The following is a 26,975-nucleotide window of genomic DNA, read 5'->3' as shown; positions in this document are numbered from 1 at the left end:
AAAACAATAATGCTCTTACTATGTCTGTTATGAAGATTAAAAGCATTCACATATGAAAGTGCTTTAGAGTTAAGAACTATATAATTCAAGTGGGGTATAAAACTGAGACTCATGGACATAGATAAAAGTGAAGTGATTACGTGGGGCAGAAGGGAGGGAGAAGGAAGTAAACAGGGACAAATATATGGTGATAGAAAATGATTTGACTCTGGATGATGGGCACACAATGCAATCAACAGTTCAAATGCTATAGAAATGTTCACCTGAAACCTATGTACTCTTATTGACCAATGTCACCCCCAATTAATTTAATTTCAAAATAAAAAATAAATACTTTATAAAATTTAAAAAACAATAAGAAAATACTTTAGAATAGTACATGGCATATAGTAGGGGATAAATAGGTTAGTCTGTAGATGTTATCATTATTATTTTCATTGAAACTTGGAATATCAGAACATTTACTGCCCACATATAAGCATGTTTAAATGTGGAAATATTCAATATATTTTAGATGTTTATCTTCTAGAGACAAAATGCATACTTGAATCATAGAACACAGTCTCACATGATCAGAAAAAACGGAACTACTCATTCCATAAAATACAGATCAAATGCTTTTTTTTGTTTACCTATATTGCCAAGATGAGTAAAAATGGAAACAAAATACTGTAACTATTTTCATTTCATCACAAAAATGAAATGAAAGGAAAACTAATAATAATTATTATTGATATTAATTATTGAGCCCTTAGGATGTGCCAAGCATAGAGTGAATGGCTCTGTGTGCAATCATCACATCCTCCTATTACAGATGAAGAAACTGGTGGTTAAGGAGGCAAAGGTCTCTCACAGCTAATGAGAGTTAGAGCAAGGATCCCAAATTCAACATTTCTGACTTTTTAATTTTATTTTATTTTCACTCTAGCAAATACAATGTTCTGAACTAAGCCCAATAGTATTGTTTAAATTAATATTAACACATTCCAATGTCTTTTTAGGGATTATCTGCCTCTTAACAAACCTACCCAGTTCTTTCTAATCCTGTCTTCCCCATATTGTCTACAAAAATAGAGTAAGACATTTTGTCAAACAATTGGGTAATGCCTAGTATAGTTTTTTTTCCTAGTACATTTTATTTAGTGCATTACATTTGATCACTATTTACAGAATTGCCTTCTCTTCCTTTTGTCAGAGATCATCAGCTCACTTAGCAGTGTTGTTTTTGGAAACTGCATTGGAAATTCCTTTTTATTTTTGTAGTCAATGAATGTTATAGCATTACTCATGAATGCAAGCATCTGATACTAACAGATAACAAACATGTAGAATTTTTAATCTTGCTAAAGAAAAGGCAGTATTCTTATTTGTGTACCCTTTATCTTCTCAATATATGTAACCTTTATTTTTGAAATGTATATTATGTGCAAAGCACATTGTACATATATCTCATTTACTTTTCATAGCAAATCTCTGAGGTCTATACTTTAATTATCTCCTTGTTAGAATGAAGGTCCTGAGAACTAGAGAAACGAAATATCTTGCCCAGATTTATACAACTAGTAGGAATGTCAGGATTTGAACCCAGGCGGAACTTTAGATACAATAATTGCCATTGTTTTGAGATGACCCCTGATTGCTTTGAGTTGAAAAAACCAAAACCATCTAACTAGAAGGCAAGCATTAGGCTTCCCCCGTCCTGTCAGTTTCTTCGTAAGTGTCTAGACTGTAAACTTTTTGAAAGAAGGGCCTGTGTCTTCATACTTGTATTTGTGTATCTCATAATGTCTAAAAGGTGACTTGACACCATGGATAATCAATAAATGAATGAATGAGAACATTATGGGATGTCTAAGATGCTGTTAATGATTAATATATTGATCTATAATTAAAGGCTCAATTATTTTGCTTTAGTGACACTGACCAAGTTTAGTTAATTTGGTTAAATGTGGTTTCTCTTTGATATATTATGATTATTACTTTTTATAATCAAGATAATGCTAACCAGAAATTGCTAAAATATCTGAATTTGGAAATTCAAAAATATGTGGGATGAATGTAACATTATTGTAACTTTCATACCTAAGTGTTTTGCTTATTTTGGCAAGTTTAATTTAGTTTCTTATGAAGGATGGCATTTGATTATATGCTGTGCAGTATTATGTTTACTATGAGGAGCAATTGCAATACCTATAAATAGTTCACATTGAGTGTAAACTTCTGGAAGTGTAGGTAATGCTTGGAATTTTATTAGTTAAGAGAGTCTAAAATGCTGGGATATTTTACCTGACTTTAAGAATTGTTTATAAAGTTTTTACTTTAGCACTATTGTGGAGAAATAAACCAGATTTGCTTACTAAGGCACCTTACTAAGTGAGCCCGATTTCAGTTAATTTTAGTAATTAACAGTACACATAGAAGGGACATATTCAGGTCCCTACTAGAGATTTTTTTTATTACAGTATTAATTTGACAATTGCAGTAAATAGCAAGTCAATGTAATTAAAGGAAGGTTTTGTATTGTATGCAGACGGTATACCAGAAGAAAACTCAGCAGAATGTTCTCTGAACATTTCTGCTTTAAGAGAGTTACTTTTTTTTTTATTCAGGAGTAGTAACCAAAACTTTTGTATTATATACATAACATTTAAAATATTTATACATTAAAATGATTTAGGAGCAAGATAGTATAGGAAAGGTAACATGTAATCTAATGACTTTTATGAGTGTTGACTAAATATTTTCCGGTTTCAAAAGTCTATGATCGTGACAATTATTCACCATGAGTAGACTTAGAGGTTCAGTCAGTATGTCTACATTTGTGTGGTCAGAGAACATTAGAGTTAAAATATACCTTTAAGACTCTAGGTCATGTATTATACATGAAAAATTTAGACCTAGAGAAGATAAATGAGCTGCCTAAGATCAAATAGATCTTTAGTAGTGTATCTGTGACGCAAGTGTTTTTTATTCTGCATTTAAAACATATTATTCTTCAATGGAAGAAAGAAGGAAGGAAAAAAAGAAAAAGAGTGAGAGAGAGATGGAAGGACTGAGGAAGGAAGGAAGAGAGAGAGGAAAGAAAAGAAAAAAAAGATTAAAAAAAAAGGAAAGGAAAAATTAAGACATAAAGACTAGGTAAGGAGCCCTGGCCAGTTGGCTCAGTGGTAGAGCGTTGGCCTGGTGTGCAGGAGTCCTGGGTTCGATTCCCAGCCAGGGGACACAGGAGAAGTGCCCATCTGCTTTTCCACCCCTCCCCCTCTCCTTCCTCTCTCTCTCTTCCCCTCCCGCAGCCAAGGCTCCATTGGAGCAAAGTTGGCCCCGGTGCTGAGGATGGCTCTGTGGCCTCTGCTTCAGGCGCTAGAATGGCTCTGGTTGCAACAGAGCGACGCCCCAGATGGGCAGAGCATCGCCCCCTGGTGGACATGCCGGGTGGATCCTGGTCGGGCACATGCAGGAGTCTGTCTGACTGCCTCCCCGTTTCCAACTTCAGAAAAATACAAAAAAAAAAAAATACTAGGTAAGGAAGGTGATATAGTTCAATCTCCCCTACTGGAAAATTCTTCATGACACACAGTGAGCTAGTCTCTAATTAAAATTATGCATGAACCTCACTTTTATTATTGGGTTGTTATATTTGCAAGACAGATTTTCCTTCTAGTGAGAGAAAATCTACCTGCCTTTATTTCTTCCTTTAGTCTTCTGTTATCTATACCAAATATCCATACTTCCTTCAACCATTCCTTTCATGACATGAGTTTCAGATACTGCATCTTCTGATGCCTCCTTCCAGCACATCAATACAATGTTTTAGGCAGATGCCTAGAATTAAACACAGTGTTACAAATGGTATCTTTTTTTTTTTTTAATAAATTTTTAATAATGGTAATGGGATGACATTAATAAATCAGGGTACATATATTCAAAGAAAACATGTCTAGGTTATTTTGTCATCAAATTATGTTGCAAACCCCTCGCCCAAAGTCAGATTGTCCTCCGTCACCCTCTATCTAGTTCTCTGTGCCCCTCCCCCTCCCCCTAACTCTCTCCCTCCCTCCCTCCCATGTCCTCCCTCCCCCCCCACCCTTGGTAACCACCACACTCTTGTCCATGTCTCTTAGTCTCATTTTTATGTTCCACCAATGTATGGAATCAATGTAGTTCTTGTTTTTTTCTGATTTACTTATTTCACTCCTTATAATGTTATCAAGATCCCACCATTTTGCTGTAAATGATCTGATGTCATCATTTCTTATGGCTGAGTAGTATTCCATAGTGTATATGTGCCACATCTTCTTTATCCAGTCTTCTATTGAAGGGCTTTGTGGTTGTTTCCATGTCTTGGCCACTGTGAACAGTGCTGCAATGAACATGGGGCTACATGTGTCTTCACGTATCAATGTTTCTGAGGTTTTGGGGTATATACCCAGTAGAGGGATTGCTGGGTCATAAGGTAGTTCTATTTGCAGTTTTTTGAGGAACCACCATACTTCCCTCCATAATGGTTGTACTACTTTACAGTCCCACCAACAGTGAATGAGGGTTCCTTTTTCTCCACAGCCTCTCCAACATTTGCTATTACCCGTCTTGTTGATAATAGCTAATCTAACAGGAGTGAGGTGGTATCTCATTGTAGTTTTGATTTGCATTTCTCTAATAACTAATGAAGCTGAGCATCTTTTCATATATCTGTTGGCCATTTGTATCTCTTCCTGGGAGAAGTGTCTGTTCATGTCCTCTTCCCATTTTTTTATTGGATTGTTTGTTTGTTTGTTGTTGAGTTTTATGAGTTCTTTGTAAATTTTGGATATTAGGCCCTTATCTGAGCTGTCGTTTGAAAATATCAGTTCCCATATAGTTGGCTGTCTGTTTATTTTGATATCAGTTTCTCTTGCTGAGCAAAAACTTTTAATTCTGATGTAGTCCCATTCATTTATCTTTGCCTTCACTTCTCTTGCCATTGGAGTCAAGTTCATAAAATGTTCTTTAAAACCCAGGTCCATGATTTTAGTACCTATGTCTTCTTCTATGTACTTTATTGTTTCAGGTCTTATATTTAGGTCTTTGATCCATTTTGAATTAATTTTAGTACACGGGGACAGGCTGTAGTCGAGTTTCATTCTTTTGCATGTGGCTTTCCAGTTTTCCCAACACCATTTGTTGAAGAGGCTTTCTTTTCTCCATTGTGTGTTGTTGGCCCCTTTATCAAAGATTATTTGACCATATATATGTGGTTTTATTTCTGGGCTTTCTATTCTGTTCCATTGGTCTGAGTGCCTATTTTTTTGCCAATACCATGCTGTTTTGATTATCGTGGCCCTATAATATAGTTTAAAGTCAGGTATTGTAATGCCCCCAGCTTCATTCTTTTTCCTTAGGATTCTTTTGGCTATTCGGGGTTTTTTATAGTTCCATATAAATCTGATGATTTTTTGTTCCATTTCTTTAAAAAATCTCATAGGGATTTTGATGGGAATTGCATTAAATTTGTATATTGCTTTGGGTAATATGGCCATTTTGATTATATTTATTCTTCCTATCCAAGAACAAGGAATATTTTTCCATCTCATTGTATCTTTTTCGATTTCCCTTAACAATGCTTTGTAATTTTCATTATATAGGTCCTTTACGTTCTTTGTTATGTTTATTCCTAGGTATTTTATTTTTTTGTTGCAATCGTGAAGGGGATTATTTTTTTGAGTTCGTTTTCTAATATTTCATTGTTGGCATATAGAAAGGCTATTGACTTCTGTATGTTAATTTTGTATCCTGCAACCTTACTGTATTGGTTTATTGTTTCTAATAATCTTTTTGTGGAGTCCTTCGGGTTTTCGATGTATAGGATCATATCATCAGCAAAAAGTGATAGCTTTACTTCTTCTTTTCCGATATGGATGCCTTTTATTTCTTTGTCTTGTCTGATTGCTCTGGCCAGAACTTCTAGCACCACGTTGAATAAGAGTGGAGAGAGTGGACAACCCTGTCTTGTTCCTGATTTAAGGTAGAAAGTCCTCAGTTTTATGCCGTTTAATAGGATGTTGGCTGATGGTTTATCATATATGGCCTTTATCATGTTGAGATATTTTCCTTCAGTACCCATTTTGTTGAGAGTCTTAAACATAAAATTGTGTTGTATTTTATCAAAAGCCTTTTCTGCATCTATTGATAAGATCATGTGGTTTTTGTTCTTTGTTTTGTTGATATGGTGTATTACGTTAACCGTTTTGCGTATGTTGAACCATCTTTGAGATTCTGGGATGAATCCCACTTGATCATGATGTATTATTTTTTTAATATGTTGTTGTATTCGGTTTGCCAGTATTTTGTTTAGTATTTTAGCATCTGTATTCATTAGAGATATTGGTCTGTAGTTTTCTTTCTTTGTGCCATCCTTGCCAGGTTTTGGTATGAGGGTTATGTTGGCCTCATAAAATGTGTTTGGAAGTATTGCTTCTTCTTCAATTTTTTGGAAGACTTTGAGTAGAATAGGAACCAAGTCTTCTTTGAATGTTTGATAGAATTCACTAGTATAACCGTCTGGGCCTGGACTTTTATTTTTGGGGAGATTTTTAATAGTTTTTTCTATTTCCTCCCTGCTGATTGGTCTGTTTAGGCTTTCTGCTTCTTCATGACTCAGTCTAGGAAGGTTGTATTGTTCTAGGAATTTATCCATTTCTTCTAGATTGTTGTATTTGGTGGCATATAATTTTTCATAGTATTCTACAATAATTCTTTGTATTTCTATGATGTCTGTGGTGATCTCTCCTCTTTCATTTTGGATTTTATTTATTTGAGTCCTGTGTCTTTTTTCCTTGGTGAGTCTTGCCAAGGGTTTGTCAATTTTGTTGATCTTTTCAAAGAACCAGCTCCTTGTTTTATTGATTTTTTCTATAGTTTTTCTGTTCTCTATTTCATTTATTTCTGCTCTGATTTTTATTATCTCCTTTCTTCGGCTAATTTTGGGTTGTCTTTGTTCTTCTTTTTCTAGTTCCTTAAGGTGTGAAGTTAAGTGGTTTACTTCGGCTCTCTCTTGTTTGTTCATATAGGCCTGAAGTGATATGAACTTTCCTCTTATTACTGCTTTTGCTGCATCCCAGAGATTCTGATATGTCGTATTTTCATTTTCATTTGTCTGTATATATCTTTTGATTTCTGCGCTTATTTCTTCTTTGACCCATTCATTTTTTAGAAGTATGTTGTTTAGTTTCCACATTTTTGTGGGTTTTTCCCCCTCTTTTTTGCAGTTGAATTCTAGTTTCAAGGCTTTATGATCAGAAAATATGCTTGGTACAATTTCAATTTTTCTAAATTTGCTGATATTGTCTTTGTGGCCCAACATATGGTCAATTCTTGAGAATGTTCCATGTACACTAGAGAAAAATGTATACTCTGTCGCTTTGGGATGAAGTGTCCTGTAGATGTCTATCATATCCAGGTGTTCTAGTATTTCGTTTAAGGCCACTATATCTTTATTGATTCTCTGTTTGGATGACCGATCTAGAGCCGTCAGCGGTGTATTGAGGTCTCCAAGTATGATTGTATTTTTGTTAGTTTTTGTTTTAAGGTCAATAAGTAGCTGTCTTATATATTTTGGTGCTCCTTGGTTTGGTGCATATATATTAAGGATTGTTATGTCTTCTTGATTCAACTTCCCCTTAATCATTATGAAATGACCATTTTTGTCTCTGAGTACTTTTTCTGTCTTGTAGTCAGCATTATTAGATATGAGTATTGCTACACCTGCTTTTTTTTGGGTGTTGTTTGCTTGGAGTATTGTTTTCCAGCCTTTCACTTTGAATTTGTTTTTATCCTTGTTGCTTAGATGTGTTTCTTGTAGGCAGCATATAGTTGGATTTTCTTTTTTAATCCATTCTGCTACTCTGTGTCTTTTTATTGGTAAGTTTAATCCATTTACATTTAGTGTAATCATTGACACCTGTGGGTTCCCTACTGCCATATTTTAAATTGCTTTCTGTTAGTTTTGTATCTAGTTTGATTCTTCTCTTTTGTTTTTCTATCATTTGTTTTTGTTTGTTTGTGTTCCATACTTCTTTCCTCTGTTGCTACCTTTTTTAAGTCAAGTGTTTTTGTGGTGGTTTTTTTAAGGGTGGTTACCATTAAGTAATGAAAAGGGTACCTACCATATTCATTGTAGTACCCTATCTTATAAGTATTTCTGCACTTCATCATCCTTTGCTACTGTTAATCTCCATCCTCTCCCCCCTTTTTTTCCTTTGTTGTCACAGTTTAAGTTTGGTTTTATTGTGTTCTTGGTGGAGCTGTTACTTGTGGTGTTGTTTTCTTTTGTTCTTTGAATCTGGTTGGAAAACCCCCCTTAGTATTTCCTGGAGTGGGGGCTTTCTGTTGATAAATTCTCTCATCTTTTCTGTATTTGTGAATGTTTTTATATCTCCTTCATACTTGAAGGATAGCTTTGATGGGTATAGTATTCTTGGCTGAAAGTTCCTCTCTTTCAGGGCTTTAAATATTGGGGTCCACTCTCTTCTAGCTTGTAGAGTTTCTGCTGAGAAATCTGATGATAATCTAATAGGCCTTCCTTTATATGTTGTACTCTTCTTTTCCCTGGCTGCCTTGAGAATTTTTTCTTTGTCATTGGTTTGTGTCATCTTTATTATGATGTGCCTTGGAGTGGGTTTGTTGGGGTTAAGAAAACTTGGTGTTCTGTTTGCTTCTTGAATTTGAGGCTTTAGTTCCTTCCACAGGCTTGGGAAGTTCTTGTCTATTATTTGTTTGAGTATATTCTCCATTCCATTTTCTTTCTCTTCTCCCTCTGATATACCTATTATTCTTATGTTATTCTTTCTGATGGAGTCAGACAATTCCTGTAGGGCTTTCTCATTTTTTATTATTTTTGAGTCTCTTTCTTCTTCTCTCTGTTGTGCCTCAAGTTGTTTGTCTTCTATTTCACTAATCCTATCTTCAATCTGGGCTGTTCTGTTAGCTAAGCTTGTTACCTCGTTTTTCAGCTCGTGAATTGAGTTTTTCATTTCTGTTTGATTTGTTTTTATAGTTTCAATTTCCTTGGTAATATATTCTTTGTGTTCATTGAGTTGTTTTCTGATCCCCCTATATTGCCTTTCTGTGTTTTCTTGTATATCTCTGAGTATTTTTAAGATTTCTATTTTAAATTCTCTGTCATTTAGCTCCAAGGTTTCCAATATGTTAAGTCTTTTCTCCATAGATTTTTCCACATCTATTTGTGTTAACTCTCTTTCTTTTGTATCCATAATATTCGATTTCCTCTTTCTTATCTGCATCTGAGGGTGGTCTTATTGATAGCACGCAGGCGCACTCCCTCGCGGCTTAAATGAGCGTCGCTGCTGCGGTAGCTTCCTCCACACCCTCGTCTCTCAGATTCAAGTGATAACAGTCCTTTTGCTTTCAGTTTGTGTGGAATTCCGGAATGCTCCGAGGATAAATTTTTCTGTTTCTAGTTGATAAATTTGTTGTGATTTAGGGGAGAGCTGTCGGACGCGCTTCTCACGGCGTCATTTCCGTGACGTCACTTACAAATGGTATCTTGATACTGCCACAAGTATGTGGAAAAGCCACTGTACTTTGGCTTTTTAAATTAATTGTGCCTTTTGTATAGTTGTGCTCATGTATCAACTGAAGCCTTAAAGTACTTTTCACATAGGGTCGTATATGTAAGGGCTCATATACTGATATTAAAACAGGCTTATTTATTTTATAATTTCTAAGTCAAGATTTATAGGATTAAACTGTTTGCTATCATCATTGTTGGTTATCATAGTCTGTCAGTTTGGATTATTTGAGTTGCTCAAGAAAGCCATAATGATAAAACAAAGGAAGTTAAGTCCAATTGGAGTTTATAATGATACAAAAAATAAAATTAGTAGTATAAAATAAATTATATGATAGGTATGTTTTATATGTCATTACACATCTGCTGTCCAAAGGGAGAGGCTTGGAGACACAAGTGTTTTGAGATCAAAATGATACATAAAAAGTGATACTTTTTTTTTGAGATCTCCAGAACTGAAATCTAGGCTATAACCATTGCATTTCACTCTGTATTTCTAAGTAATGTGAGCTTATGCTCATATCTTACCTATTTCTTAAATATTCAGTGGGATGAAGACAAATGCCTAGGATGGACTGTGTTGAATGTGAGAGAGTTGCCTGGGTTAAGGGCATATATGAAAAGGGAAGTAACAAGACCACACAAGAAGGATAGTGTTCCTTAAAATAGGCAGTGAGGATATTTTCAGTTCTAAGCTTAAAAGGATTGTTAAGGCTATCTTTTGTACATTTTATAAATATGCCTTGCATGATATTATATAGTTTATTAACAAAGATTATTTAGGGGCTAATTATTCTTGTGGTATTTGATATAGACCTAAAGATAATATTTTATAAATATCTATTTTAAAAAAACTTGGAGCCTGACCAGGCGGTGGCGCAGTGGATAGAGCATTGGACTGGGATGCGGAAGACCCAGGTTCGAGACCCCAAGGTTGCCAGCTTGAGCGTGGGCTCATTTGGTTTGAGCAAAAGCTCACCAGCTTGGACCCAAGGTCGCTGGCTCAAGCAAGGGGTTACTCGGTCTGCTGAAGGCCCACAGTCAAGGCACATATGAGAAAGCAATCAATGAACAACTAAGGTGTCGCAACGAAAAACTGATGATTGATGCTTCTCATCTCTCTCCATTCCTGTCTGTCTATCCCTCTCTCTGACTCTCTCTCTCTCTGTCTCTGTAAAACAACAACAACAACAACAACAACAAAAATACCTGGAGCATATGAAATGGTTCCCAACTTAAAAAAAAAAAAAAGACTTCTAAATCCCAGGTTTTCTTAAATCATATTTTAAAAGAGCAGACATCATTGATAGTTATTGAATGAAATTATGAAATCTCTTATGTAATATCTTCTGTCAGAAACAGCTGCCTGCAATTTACCTGAGATCTTAATATTACTGCAATTTTATACTATAGTAATGCCAAGACAGGATCATGAGCATATAATATTTTCTCCTCAATCACAAAAATTATGCTCCTGAAAATCCTTGAGGCAGATGAATACCCACATTAAAAAAATATAGAATTTATAAAGTTATACTTGCACCAGCAAAATTTGTATAGATAATTGTATCTTGATTAAAAGAAAGTATAATAGAGGTATTATTGTAATAATTTGTATATCTTAAATGAATAATTGTAGGTATGCATAAAATATTTTTTATTCATCTATTTATTGAATTAACCAGTCACTACCCTATATGATAGAGATACAAAGTTGAAAATAATAAATGATATCTTCCCTCAAGGAGTTCACAATCTATTATTAATACATAGAGACAGCATGAAAGCAAATAAATATGACAGTATTTTGTGGTGCCTTTTAACGTAGACACTTGTATAGGCTAAAACAGGGGCATAGAAGTTGAATACCTACAGTACTATGTGTTTCAGATGCTGGTGACTCAGTGTTGAAACAAAAACTGTTGGAGGAGGCAGATGATGAAGGAAAATCATTAAATTATAGAGTGTATGAGAAAGTGATTACCATAGATGAGGTTTAAAATACTTAACAAACAGTGAAAAATGGGTACCAACTCATCAACTAGTCACACAATGGAAGCCCATCCTATCTGCTGAGTATCAGATCTAAAATCAGTACCAATAGAAAAATAAAAGCAGGGAAAGAAAATTAAAGTATCAGGTAAGAGTACTATTGAAATTTTAGAAATTTGGAACTAAGGGGTGACTTTTGAGTGACACTCTCAAGAAAATAAAGAAGTTAGTCATGTCGATATTGGAGGAAGGCCATTCTAAAGAGAGGAAATAGAAGGTGTGATAACTCTGAGGAGGAAGCTCACTAAAAGGAGATGGTTGGGCCCTGGCCGGTTGGCTCAGCGGTAGAGCATCTGCCTGGCGTGCGAGGGACCCAGGTTCGATTCCCGGCCAGGGCACATAGGAGAAGCTCCCATTTGCTTCTCCACCCCCCCTCCCTCTCCTTCCTCTCTGTCGCTCTCTTCCCCTCCCGCAGCCAAGGCTCCATTGGAGCAAAGATGGCCCGGGCGCTGGGGATGGCTCCTTGGCCTCTGCCCCAGGCGCTAGAGTGGCTCTGGTCGTGGCAGAGCGACGCCCGGAGGGGCAGAGCATCGCCCCCTGGTGGGCAGAGCATCGCCCCTGGTGGGCGTGCCGGGTGGATCCCGGTCGGGCACATGCGGGAGTCTGTCTGACTGTCTCTCCCCATTTCCAGCTTCAGAAAAATACAAAAAAATAAAAAAATAAAAAAAATAAAAGGAGATGGTTGGTGTGACCAGAGTGCCTGGTACTAGGAGAAACAAAAACAAAAAAGGCCTGAGAGAAGAAGACCCTTGTAGCTCCTAGTAAAAACTTTGATTTTTATTCTGTGTGAGATGATATTTCACTGAAGATTTTGAATAGAAAGCTGACGTGATTGGTTATAGTATTTTAGGAGGATCTACAGGCTTCTGGATTGATAACTGGCTGATCAGGACAAGAGCAGTGGCAGGTATTAGGACAAAGGCTACTGCAACAGTGCAAGCAAGAGGTGGGCCAAGTACAGCTGCAGAAGTGGGAGAAGTAGTTGAATTCTGGGTAGGTATTGCTTTGAAAGTAGAGCAACTTGGATTGGCAGACAAATGAGATATGAATTATGGGAAAGATGAGTCAAGAATGACACTGGCTGGAAGAACGAAGTAGCTGGCTATGTGCCAAAACCTTTCCTAACCCATCTAGGATAGATAGCCAATTAAATAAACAATGATAGGAGAGTGCAAATATTTGCCAAATATGGGAAACACAGGAGTTTATAATAAGGTTGCCTAATCTAGACCAAATAAGTGAGAAAAAAGTTTTTTTAATGTTTTTTTATTGATCTTTAGAGAGAAGAAAGGAGGGAGAGAGAGAGAGAAAGAGGGGGAGAGAGAGAAGAAGAAAGGAGGGAGAGCGAGAGGAAGGAAGAGAGAAAGGGGGGGGGAGAGAGAGAAAAACATCAATCTGTTACCATATGTGCCCTGACTGGGAATTGAACCAGCAACCCCTGTACTTTTAAGTCAATGCTCTAACCATCTGAGCTATCCTGCCAGGGCAGTTTTTCATGAATGAAAATGATGCCTGAGTCTAAGGATAAACCAAATTGATTCGGGTGAGAAGGAGGCATAGGGGAGAGGGAAAACTAGACATATAATACTTCAGTGTGTGGGATCCCAAACACTTTAAATTTGCTAATATCTTATGAATGACAATATTGCTGCGTCCCTTTAAAGATACTATATTCTTATCAAACTATTGCCACTGGCAGGAAGTTGGTTTAAAGGCTGTATTCTTAAGAATTTATTCCTACAAAACATATTCATGAAGCACTCCTTTTGTGCTAGAGTCTCTGTGCTGAGGGGTGTGTCATAATGAATTATATTTGGATCTTTCCCAAAAGAAGCTAAAAGTATAGTTTTATTCTCCATATTAACACCCAAGTATTACTTAAGTCCACTGAGATATGCACTTATTTTTTCAAGTTGCTAGTACACTAGATTTGTTGTATTATACATTTGTGAGTTATGAGATTTAGTAACTAATTTAGTAATGACTCAACAGATCATCTTCAAGGCATGATGCTTGGTTTTATCCCCCTCCCTCACCCAAAGTATCCTTAGCACCTGTCAAATGGTATAGCCTACAATTTTTCAAGTAATAAATATATGGCACTTCTAATGCTAACCTAATTTTTTCTACACATCAGTGTGACAGCCATGAAGAACTAATATACTTTTGTATTTTGTAGAAATTTAATCTATGAACTTTCCTTATAGGCTCTATGGCAAAAGACTTATATAATAATATCTGTTAAGAATTTTTCAGCCTGACTAGGTGGTGGCATAATGGATAGAGCATCGACCTAGAATGCTAAGGACCCAGGTTTGAAGTCCTTTGGTCATTGACTTGAGCTCAGAGTTTGCAAGCTTGAAGCCTAAGGTCACTAGGTTGAGTCCAAGGTCACTGGCTTGAGCAAGGGATCACTGGTTCAGCTGAAGCCCCCTAGTCACATATGAGAAAGCAATCAATGAACAGCTCAAGTGCTACAACTACAAATTGAAGCTTTTCTCCCTTCCTGTCAATTCCTCTGTGTGTGTTTCTTCTTAAAAAAAAAATCATATGTATACTGATATATCTTTAATTACCTTAGTACCACTTAGAGAAAAGTAACTTTCTCCTCATTGACACATCTACTTGCAACTTCTCTCCCCTTTCTCTTATCAAACACTTTTACAAAATTCTCATTCCTATCAGCATCTTTGACTTTGTGATATACAAGGTGGAGCAAAAGTAGGTTTACAGTTTTCATATGGAAAATAATACAATAATTAATAATAATATAAGAATAAACTCCATGTTTTGCATACTCATAACTGCAAACCTGCTTTTGCTCAACTCTGTATTTACAATTGTTTTCCCATTTATAAAGTTCTTTCTGACCCTGGACAGATCAGGGCACACAGGAGAAGCAACCATCTGCTTCTCTACCCTTCCTCCATCTCTCTTTCTTTATCTGTCTCTTATCCTCCCACAGCCATGGCTCAAGTATTGTAGTTCCAGCAAAAGTTAGTCCCGGGTACTAAGAATGGCTCCTTGGTGTTGGCCTCAGGTGCTGAGATAGCTCAGTTGCTGAGCAACAGAGCTCTGTCCCAGCAGGGCAGATTATTGCAGGATAAGGGCTTGCAGGGTGGATCCGGTGGGGTCGAATGCAGGAGTCTGTCTCCACTTCCTCCCCTCTCACTTAAAAAAAAAAAAACAAAAGAAGTTCTTTCTACCACTCTTTCCAAACAATGATTTCAGTACTTTCAAACTTAGGACTCTGGAATTATTTCTTTCACTTTTGTTTTTATAATTACATTACATGAGGGAGAACAAGGTTCTTTCTAATTCTCTGTGAAATCAAATGTTATTTTGTTCATGTTGAAAAACATCGACCAGTAATGATTTTACATACATTTTAATGGATTTAAATGTAATTTTATAATCATAATTAAGCCATCCCACACCAATTTTCCCTTCAGATTTTATGGAGAAAAGGAATTGATCTGGCAGGAAAAAAAAAAAAAAAAAACAAAAGACCAGGATGTGGATCTATGAAAGGTATTAACCTTTTAATGCCATGTTTAGCTTGTTTCATTGCACAAGAATCAATGATAAACACACCCATCCAGTTTGTGGTTCTCATTAAAACAGAGCATTGCTATGAAATGAGTGACCCTTTCAAGTTGGTAATAATTTGTCATTCAACTCCATAAATTAATATTATTTTTAAAAGATGACTCCACTGTCCCAGTGACACAATTGGCAGCTGCTTTTCAGGCTTTCCTGGACGAACTCTACTTATTATGATAAGGGAACCCATGATCCACTTTAACTTCTACTCGGTTTAAAAGTGCCATGGACACCACTCTTCTCCTGAGTGGATTTAATTCCCCAGCTCTCAATGCTGGCAGATTATCATGCTGAACCACGTTTCTCCCTTCTGCTCTCATCTTCTAGTCAATTGTTTTAAGATTGTTTTGGAAGTCACACTGAGAAATGATAAATTCTTGATAGTCTCTTCCTACTTGTTTCTCTACATTGGAGAGAAACCATCAGTAAGTGCATATTTATTATATCTAGTACATTCCCTTTTGTCAAATCGTCTTTCCAGAGCTTTTTGTTTTCTAAGCATCTACTTAACCACAGCAGTGAAACAGTGAAGCTGCTTGTTGCCTTCTATTGGAAATTAAGCTTTGGCCCTAAGCCAGGCTGCCTGAGCCAGCACTAATATAATTCACAACTGGAAGAAGACAATCAATTAATCAATACTGTAATTTGGAACTGACCATGGTAGTAACACTCACAGCTATTAGACTCAACTGACTGACACCATTTAGGATTAATGAGGTAGCTAGAGCAGGCAAACCAAAGATTCATATAAAGACTTTCCCCTAAAATCAAACTGCCCACTCTATTTTGTTATTTTTTTAATTTCATGATACTACAGTGAAATCTACTGTAAGTAAGAATTTGAAGGGCAAAGAATCTTACCCATTACCATGATTTTGAACAGGACTTTAATGAACATTTAAGGTATGGATTTTAAAAATAAATTCAGTTCTATGTTAGAATCTTCTGAGAAATTAAAAAAAAAAAACATGACCTAAAATTACTTTTCTGATGTTATTTGAGTATTCCTTGAACTAATCTTATATAATCAAATATTGGTGTATTTATTATTTGGGAAATAAATAACCATCTTTTAAACTAAAAAACTTAAAATTATTTTTAAAAAAACCTTTAAGGCTTATCCTGTTTTAATCCCACAATAAAATAAATAAAATTATAAAACCACACAGCATCTGTGGTGTTTGCAAAATAACAACAAATATTAACTCTTTCTACTCACTTCTGACAGAGCCATCGAATCTTGCAAATCTTATTGACAAGACAAGGGTTCCCCTAAGCCATTGGCTGCATATTTATAATGATGTATCATTAAGCTAACTAGAAAGTTTGTGCCTTTGTTGTTGCTGTTGTTGATTCTCTGGACTGTGTATACCTAGGCTTTGAGCCCTCACATTGCAGATATCTGTTATAACCTGAAGTCTTAAGAGCTAGCCCAGTGGAGTTAGACATGGTCATAGATTTTTGTTTTTGAACTAAGGAGCAAAATACCAAAGCATTTCATATAAATCTAGCAGATGACAGGAAGATAGAGTAATATAACTGTACATTTTGTATCACCATATATATGAAAGGTATACTTTGAACAGCAATATAACAAAATCCATAGAGAGAGTCTCTGTACAAAGGATTGATATTCATTCTTTTAAGTTAAAATTGGTTTCAGGTATACAACAAAATAATTTGATATTTGTATAGTTGTAAAATGATTGCCACTATAAGCCTAGTTCATTGTTCTTTAATTGAAAATTTTAGTATAAATTTATTTAATATCCTAATTTTATTATGAAAGACTAAGAAAAGCACTTGAATATAGTCCTGGGACTTATATTTTCTTTTCAAATATTTGCCATATTAATAAAGAAAAAGACATTGAAAATATTAAAATCTTCTTAATATTGTATCAGACACTGAATTTAGAAACTTTAATATGGTCTATAGTTGATTGTAAATCAAGACTAAATTCTCTATCGTGAGATCTTTCTATATATTATCTGAAGTGTTTCTTTGGGGGGAATCCTAAAAAGCAAAATAAAACTTTAGAACTATCATGAAACTTTTGAAAGAAAGCAATTTAAAAAAATGAGGGAGTCTAAGATTTACTAAGTAAACAGTGATATTAGACAAAATGGTGACATTTAATTAGAAAGCCAATGAAGTTTTATCTATACTGGTTTCCACTGATATGAATATAAACACACACACACACACACACACACACACACACACATATATATATATATATATATATATATATATATATATATATATTCTTTATCACATCCAGTGGTTGTCCTCATATTAGAGACATATTCTAAGTAAATGACATTTCACAAAATGGAACATATGTCCAGTTTAATACATCATTTTTTATTATAGAGAGACACAGGAAAACTAATTTCATTCTGCTTGCTTAAGCAAAGTCAATAAAAAAACAATAAAATTTTAATTTTAAGAAGATGTCCTTAATGTTTTTAATAGAGAAATTATTTTGGATCTTATTCAACTTTACCCTGTAATAAATATTCTTATCTTTAAGAGAATAGAGCATGGAGTTCAAAATGAACAATTATATTTATTGGTTGGCCTTTTTTTGTCAAAATAATCAACTAATTCTTTTGAAATTTATAAAATTGAAAAACAAATATATGGAGGTATCTAATAAAAAATGGGACAATGACATATTTAAGTCAGTGCAAACTGAACAATATTTTTTATGTTGTCTTGTTTATTTATATTCAACTTCATTTTACACAAAAACACTTTGAGCCAACTGGCAAAATATATATAGAATACAATGGGATATTTTATTTTAATGCCATGTTATTCCAAAAGTAATTTAAGGAAGCTTTTAAAGAGTCATGAAATACAATAAAATAAAATAAATTTAAAGTTGCTAAAAATATATAGAAAATGTAACAAAGACAAGAAATTAAGTTAAAATCTAGGAGATTAAAAAACAGATAAAAAGTCACTTTTACACATTTGATAAATAGTTGGGACAACTTAGTATGCAGCATTATTTTGTAGAGAGTTTTATATAATGGCAAATATTAATCTAAACTTTCTAGAACAACAGTCGATAATAGGTCATACTGTAAATATTTAAGACCTTGTGAGCCATAAAGACTCTGTAGCACTTGTCTGTCATTTTATGAAAACTGTCATATGCAAGATGTAAATGAAAGGACATAGTTGTGTAACAGTAAAACTATTTATAAAAATAGGCAGTCAACCAGATATTCCCATGGGCTGTAATTTTCCCAGCTCTTATGGAAACTAAAGCAAAGATAGAGTCAGTTACCTAAATTTAAGATAAAAGTCTACTGCATAGAATAATAGCCTTTATTTTATTTTTATTTTAATTATTTATTTGTGTGTGTGTGTGACAGACACAGAGAGAGTCAGAGAGAGGATCAGAGACAGACAGGCAGCAGGAAGGGAGAGAGATGAGAAGCATCAATTCTTTGCGGCACCTTAGTTGTTCATTGATTACTTTCTCATATGTGCCTTGGCCGGAAGCGGGGGTGGGGGGAGGTGGGAACACAGCAGACTGAGTGACCCTTTGCTCAAGCCAGCAACCTTGGGCTCAAGCTGGTGAGCCTAGCTCAAACCAGATGAGCCTGCGCTCAAGCTGGTGACCTCAGGGCCTCGAACCTGGGTCTTCTGCATCCCAGTCCGACGCTCTATCCACTGCACCACCACCTGGTCAGGCTACTTTTTTTTTACACTAAAATGTGAGATGAAGTTTCGTAGGGGAAGTGTGAGAGTGGCCAATGTCAGTTATATCTCCACAATAATTAAAATAGGTTGTTTTGTGCAGCAGCTGGTCACAGCCTCATGAACATCTATAAAATATGTGTGAAATTCCGCATAACATTAATTTTGGGTTTTGTTTTTGTACACAAAATACAATGGACTATTCTCTTTATTTTTTAGTTAGATATTATATTAAAGCATTTTATACTTTGAGATATTTCTCTTCTTAAATTTGCTTTGCTTTTTCTATTTGTCATGATTGTTAAACAGAAAAATCACCACCAGCACCCCATGACATGTAAAGCAATATACTATCTTGCATTGCATTTAAATAACTGAGAACTACATTAGTACTATGACATACATAAGCATTACTCTAAAAACAGTGAAGGAAATATGAAAGAAATTAAAATCTTATATGGATGATGGGCATTAAATGAAGAAAGTGTGATGAATGTTGTCATATCAAGAGCCATGAGTTGTGCATTGTACTCCTTGGTGATGAATTTCAGGTCCACTATATCAGCAATGTGATCTTTAGCATAGTCCTTAAAGTTTCTGAGCCTCAGTTTCTTCATCTCTAGTATAAAGACATTATTAATGCCTTTCTCACTGTGTTGTAAGGGTCTATAAGATAAGACTTCGTACAGTGGCACATGCTTAGAACTCATTATCTAACTCAGCTAGGACGTATATTTAAAAGCTTTAGGTTGTGATGGGAGTTGCAAACATACTTGTCTGGGATCCATGACTTCTTCACATCCATGGGTAGATTTTGTCTGTCTGTTTTGGAGGAGGACTTTTGTAGAGGTTTGATTTGGAGAGAGAAGTGTGTGAATGTCTTCCCCCTACCACACACATACCCCAAGACTCTTTAAAAAGACTACTAAGGGAGCTCAATATATAGCACTTCAATTTACAAGACATAGTGGATAAGTTGTTGAGCCAAGCCTAGAAAGTCTATGAGTAAGATGCTGTCTAAAGTGGTTGGTTGTAGCAGAGGAGAGGGTAGATTTGAAGATGTTAATGACACCCACAGTGTTTGTAGAAACAATGGATTCATGAGCATTTCCCAGGGACCACTTTTGAAATGCACAGAGTAGGAAGCTGCAGTGGTGTATGCTTAACCTTCCCAAGCAGTCAGCTGGAGACTGGAGGGACTTCTACAGCAGGACTGAGGCTGACTTCTAAGAAAAAGAAGGTATAGAAGAGAGCTCCTTGGGGACCAAGTGCGTGTGTGTGTGTGTGGGGGGGGGTCTCCTCCAGTATTACATAAATGAATATGAGAGTCAGCTTTCAACATCTGCAGAGTCCAGAGAGTACTGAAATTACATCACCACTGCAGGTTCAGCCAAGCAATGCCCTTTGTTCCACTTAACTTTCCCCCTCCATTCTATTCCAACAGTGAAAGGGGCAGAAATCACAGTAAGCAAGATATGGTACGGAGGAGGGAAAGTCAATCAATGTAGGTGGAGTGCAGAGCACATTCCTTGCAGCTGTGGCTGATGCAATGCTGTGAGAATACTCCAGCTCCCAGAAGCCTCCTGGGCATACTCAGGAAGGAAGCTTGCCCACTATAAGGAAGTGACTTAGTGCCAACCACACAGCTCCCTGATCTTTTCAGCCATTGGCTTTGAGGAACATGCTGTAACACCCTATAGGCTGAACCTGTGTATATAAGCTAGCTTACTTCCTGAATAAAGTGGATCTGCGTCACTGAACCTGGTCCCCAGAGTCAGGTCTTTGTGTCTCCATTGCCCTCACCCCTGGCAGGACTTGTCCACAACTGGCGCCCAACGTGGGACATGAACCCACGACCCTGAGATTAAGAGTCTCATGCTCTACCAACTGAGCTAGCCAAGCTCGAGCCCCGGGCCACTGCCACCTTCTGCACTGCAGACCTTGCAGCTCCGGACTCAGCCTCAGCCTCAGCCCCAGTCTCCTGCCACTGCTGGCTCTCCACAATGTACAGAGCAAGCTGCAATTCATGAACCTGTGATTCTTCAGCGTCTGCTCCATTTCCAAACGAATCTCGTGAACCTAGTCGGCCTCCTCCAGTGCTTGCTCCAGCTCCAGGGTTGGCATCTCTTTCTCCCACATTTGCTCCAGTGCCTTCCACTGTTTGGTTTGCAGATGCCGGGCACCCTCTTCCACAGAGCTCTTCATTTCCTCATGCATGGCTGTAAAAGTCAGCCAGCCTACGGCCCCCAAAAGGACAGCCAAGGGGAACCATAACAGCAGCCAGTCCTCTACTCCACCACTCAAAAGTGGTGGTGGCTCCTTGCTGATCTGTATCGAATCCTGCCACAGACTATGCCAAATTTAAAGCCAGTAGCCAGGGTCATCATCAGAACCACCTGGCCCATGCAGGTTCTCATTGGATTTGGACAGTTGGTAAAGAAACAATGGAGCCAAAAACTGGTGGGCTATCATCTTTAATCCTAGCTTGCACCCAGAAGGCAAGTAAAAACACACACTGGGCTCCAAAACCCACTCATTCAGTGCTCACAAAGCTACTGACTTATCCGAGTTTCCTAGAATCAAAGGTTTCTAGCTCACGAGACTTATTCACCTCTGTTCCCCATCTCCTTCCTTCTCTCTGCACAAACTCTGCACAAACTGGCTTCTCATTCAGCACTCCACCATCTTGACTGCTTCTCCTCTCCTCCATGTGGCCTTTCTCTGCTCTCCTCTCTAGTGCTAATCTCAGAAACTGAGAGAGAGCAAGCTCCCGGTCTGCCCCCATTTTATAGTGTAGAAATCAAAACCTTTAATTCAATATACAAAATAGGGAAGTCTCTAATACAATGTCACTTATCTGAGGCATGATGGGATTGTACCACCCCACATCAAAAAGGGTAGGAAAGGTTTAGTCCTAAAACCAAGCCTTAGGCTACAAGAATCCTGCCTGCTTATAGCCTTTCCCCCCACATCCAATGCAAACTATAAGTGAGCAAACATATATATCATTATTTAGAAACTTATTTGACCAATATTCCACCCCTTTTGCTCACTTCACAATCTAAAGCACAGGTATTCCTGCACAAGGAAATTAGGCACATTACACAAATTACAACAACATGACAAATCATACAATTTTAACAATTACAAAGATACACTTCACCAGTCTCTGAGCACTTTGCTAAAAGCACAAAATGTCCTCAGCCTTTTTTCTAGCCATGGGAAAAGCTTCCCTGGGCAGGGGAAAGGCCTCCAGCAAAGCCGCCCCCCACCTCCATCAGGATATTTCACATTGTCCAAAATCTGTAAGTCCATCCAACAAAGGAGCCAGTGCTCACTCAGGTCATAGTCCAGGAAATCAATCCATGCACATGAGGCCTCAGCCACCCCCCTCATCCCTGCTGTCCTGGCAGGTTTTACACTGTCCCAAAGAGGAGCATGTGACAATGGCAGTCAGCATTTCTATCTCTGCCCTGGAGAGCATGATGGCATCCACCCCTATGTCCCAAAAATCGCAGACCTACCAGGGACATAGCAAGTACTCCTTGCTGCTGGGCTCTCATCTTCTGGAAACTGTGGATTGCAACTCCAGCCTGATTCTCCTCATCCTCCAAAGAGGAACTGAAAACACCAGTTCCAGCTGCCGGGCTCAAGCCCTGGGCTGCTGCTGCCTGCATCTGGGAGGCAGCGGTCACTATAGCACACACAAGCAAGAACAGAGCACCAGGGCCTGGGGGCCCATCAGGGGCAATTCTCTGGGCCTGCCCCACCAAAGCCTCCACATCCCCCCAGGTGATGGGGCATGCACACCGGCTGCGAGGTCTTCTTCTGGAGCGCTGAGGACCTCCTCCCCTCAGGCGTAGTTGGTGTGGAGAAGGCCAGGGCTGTGGATTTGGACAGGTGAAGACTGAACCACTTAGTGGGTGCCCAAGAAACTTTGTCATGCAGGTTGGGGGGTTCCTGGAATCCAAATTGGCTGAAAAACACAATCATAACCTCTCCCTTGCATTAGAAGAGGGTGTGATCCCCGCCACTGTGCCATGGCTGGGTCCTTCCAGTGTCATTTCAGAGAGAGAGGCAAGGGAGAGAGAGAGAGTGACAGATACAGAAAAATAGACAAGACAGACAGACAGAAAGAAAAAAGACACATGGAGCATATAGGCTGGCCCATGTTTCTGCAGCAGGAACACGTGTTGGAGTTAAAGCTGGGGTAGAAAATGGCATCTGAGAGGCTGGGGTGGGGCATTGAGCTCTGGCAGGAAATGTGGAAGTAGAGACTTCTGCTTTTCCCAGTGGCAGAGCAGATGGTGAGTTAGCAATTCAGTTGGTTTTATTTCTGCGCACTCAGCCACAAACTCAGAGGCTAAACTACTTTCCTCCTCAATGGAGGGGGCAAATAGGGAGGTAGGGGCTCCTCTGAAAGAGGAGTAGCCTATAGGACCATAGGGACCAGCAGAGGGTCCCCAGCAGGAGCACCAGTCAAGCAGGCGTGTATTGCCAATAAGGCAAGAGTGAGGCCAAGAGGGAAGGTTTGCCCCCATGCACCTTGGCCAAACGAATGCATTGGAATGCTTGGGCCCAAGTATCTGGGTCCCAGAGGGGCATGTTCTCAATCCAGGGATTGAGACTAGAGAGAATCTCCCAGTAAGTACAGGGATCCTTTTCACAAACTTCAACTCACCTACTCTGCAATAGGGTGTGCAGGGCTCAAGCCTGCGGGGCTTGAGAGTGGGGGAGAAGGTTTCCCATTGCAGAGAGTCACTCACCCATCCCTTGGATGCTGGTTAGGTCCCTGCCTGACATTGGGTGTCAGTTGTGGACAAGTCCTGCCAGGAGTGAGGACAATAGAGATGCAAACACCCGACTCCGGGGACCAGGTTCAGTGATACAGATCCACTTTACTCAGGAAGTAAGCTAGCTTATATACACAGGTTCAGCCTATAGGGTGTTACAGCATGTTCCTCAAAGCCAATGGCTGAAAAGATCAGGGAGCTGTGTGGTTGGCACTAAGTCACTTCCCTACAGTGAGTGAGCTCCCTTCCTGGGTATGCCCAGGAGGCTTCTGGGAGCTGGAGTATTCTCACAGCATTGCATCAGCCACAGCTGCTAGGAATGTGCTCTGTGCTCCACCCCCATTCTATTTTCTAACTAGTCAAACATTTAGAAGCTTGCCTCAATGTTTAATCCAGCTAATCTATTAGCATATCATATAATAGGTATTATAGTTGTTTTAGTTCTACTAGGGTTCCGTTGCATAATGCGTAGCATTCAGAAGCTACAACAACAGCAAGCTGCCATTCATCAAGTCCAATTGTCCTTAATTAAAAAAGAAGGGGGAGATGTGGGTGGAGTGCAGAGCACATTCTTAGCAGCTGTGGCTGATGCAATGCTGTGAGAATACTCAAGCTCCCAGAAGCCTCCTGGGCATACCCAGGAAGGGAGCTCACCCGCTGTAGGGATGTGACTTAGCACCAACCACACAGCTCCCTGATCTTTTCAGCCATTGGCTTTGAGGAACATGCTATAACACCATATAGGCTGAACCTGTGTATATAAGCTAGCTTACTTCCTGAGTAAAGTGGATCTGTGTCACTGAACTTGGTCCCTGAAGTCGGGTCTTTGCATCTCCGTCGTTCTCACCCCAGCAGGACTTGTCCAGTAATCAACCTAAAAGGAAACCCAGATTTTTGACACATTCATGAGTTGGGGCATTTTAATTATGGAATTAAATCTGTTTTGTGGTATAATATGTTGCTTTAATAGTTGTAAGTAGACAGAGAAGTAATAGTGCCTGCCTGAGTTTTTATTCAGCAACAGGATATAAATTAGCACCTATGAAAAAATTGTAAAGTGGCAGTAAAGTTGAAAAAAGAAGACTTCAATTACATTTGGTTGTTTTATGACTTTATTGCCTAATTTGGATTTGTTCAATGGTATGAACATTCGTTATATCCACATTTATATATTGATGGATTGCAATCACACTAGAATTCTTTCTTTATAGCAAGTATGTACTGAATACCTATCATGGATCAGGCACTGTACTAAGCATTGGGCATAATGAGGGGAATAAAGGAGATTTCATAAACATATTGAGAAAGATAAACATTTAAACACATTTGGGCAGCAGAATAATACTTCCTTTCGAGATGTCTTTTTCCTACTCCCCAGAACCTGGTACATGTTAGCTGGCATGACAAAAGAGACTTTGAAGATATTATTAAAATTAAGGATTTTGAGATGGAGAGATTATCCTGGATTATCCAGGTGAGGCCATTGTAACTATAAGGGCCTTTATAAGGGCAAGAGGGAGGCAGGAGGAACAATCAGAGAAGGAAATGTTCTGACAGACACAGAGGCCAGAGAGGGAGATTTTAAGAGCCTGTACAGTTATTTTTGAAGGTGGAAGAAGGGGCTATGAGCCAAGAAATGTAGGCAGTCATGAGAAGAAGAAAAATGTAAGCAGATGAATTTTTTCCTATAGCCTCCAGGAGCAACACCTAACTGCTGACCCATTTTAGATTTCTGACCTCCAGAACTTTAATATAATAAAGTGGTGCTGTTTTAAGATGCAAAAGTATGATAATTACAGAAGCAAGAGGAAACTAATACAGTAGGCAACAATGTTAAAACATAAAATTATGATAGGAGAAATACATAAATGTTGAAGTCATATTTAAGTAGTATTTATTAAGCTAATCCAAGAATCCAAGGAGGGCTGCTTGAGGAAGTAATAAATAACCTAAGACTAGGAAGATGAACAAAATCAACCAGAAGAGAGGAACACTAAAGAATATTCCAGGGGAGGAAAATAGGATGCAAAGGCTTACAGGTGGGCAAAAACAAGTGATATTTTAAAGAATCGGAACAAGTTCAATGTCTGGACAACAAAATTTGAGATGAAGGATGCATGATGAGGCTGTTGAGTGTACTGAGGTCAGATCATGAAAGGGCTAATCAGTTATGACACATTCCAAAGTTTGAGCTTTATCATAAGAGCAATGTGAAAGTTCTGAAGAATTTTGAATAGGTGAATGTCATAATCATATTCTCATATGTGCACTGTACAGAGTGGATTTGAAGAGAAATATTAAAAAAAAAAAAAGGCCACTTAAGAAGTGATGGCAACCATTTAGAAAAGAGGTGGCTTTTGCTGGGACCTTGGTTGTGGCTGTAGGAATAAAGAGTGGAATCAGGAAGCAATTTGAGAATAGCATCTAAATGATATTGTGATTTGCTAGATGTGAGCGGTGTAATAGGTAGGTAGGTGATGGCAGCATTTCAGGGACGGAGAACACAAGAGAATTAATTGTGGAAGAGGGATAAGAACATGAGTACATTCCTCAACATATTAGACTTAAGGTGTTTATAAAATACACATGTTGAAATGTCTAATGAGCAGCTGGACATATAGAATAGGAGCCTAGAAAGGAAGTTAGTGCTGGAAAAGTAGATTTGTGAGTCATCCATTTCCTAATGGCTTTTGAAGCTTTGATTGTCATAATGGAGTAGATGATTTTACAGGATTCCTGGATTAGCTTAATAAATCCTTTACATTGAGGTGGAGAAAAAAGACTAGAACTGAGCCATGAAGTCATTATTATGAAAAAAAAATAAGTGGAAGAATAGCAAAAGGAACAGTGAAAGGAAAATAAGGAGAGGCCAGAGGGAAAGGAGGCATACCGAGAGAAGCTGTGCCAGGCGAGGAAGAAAATAGGGGCGCCTGAAGAAAAGATTTCAACAGCAGCCAATGCTTCTAAGAAGTCAAGCAAGATAGCTGAAAAGTGTTCCCAGTTTGCAGTATGTAGGCACCGAGAGCATGTGAGCAAGGTCAGTGGTATATTGCAAGAAAAAATAGCATTGGATAAGTTCAGAAAATTAAAACAGGAAATATAAAAAACCACCTTCAAGAATTTGATGGTGAAAGGGAGACAAGAGATAGTGGGATTTGCAGAGAATTTAGATTGAAGAAAGTTTTACTTTTTCTTTCCTTTTTCCCCCCTTGTTATATTGCAGAAACTCATATATAATAAAAATT

The 26,975-nt window shown here is 37.9% G+C and overlaps 1 protein-coding gene and 1 non-coding gene across 5 annotated transcripts in view; one reads left to right on the top strand and one right to left on the bottom strand.

Annotated features, from left to right (window-relative positions):
- Positions 1–26,975, top strand: part of PTPRD (protein tyrosine phosphatase receptor type D) — a 2,510,439-nt gene that overhangs the window by 1,588,424 nt on the left and 895,040 nt on the right. The window lies entirely within an intron of this gene.
- TRNAK-CUU (transfer RNA lysine (anticodon CUU)) lies at positions 20,767–20,839 on the bottom strand. The gene has a single exon. It is a non-coding gene; the product is annotated as a tRNA-Lys (tRNA).

Source organism: Saccopteryx bilineata, chromosome 2, assembly GCF_036850765.1.
Source record: "Saccopteryx bilineata isolate mSacBil1 chromosome 2, mSacBil1_pri_phased_curated, whole genome shotgun sequence".
NCBI classification, from domain to species: Eukaryota; Metazoa; Chordata; class Mammalia; order Chiroptera; family Emballonuridae; genus Saccopteryx; species Saccopteryx bilineata.
The sequence above is the reverse complement of the archived record's forward strand: the minus strand, read 5'-3'. Positions and strand labels throughout refer to the sequence as shown.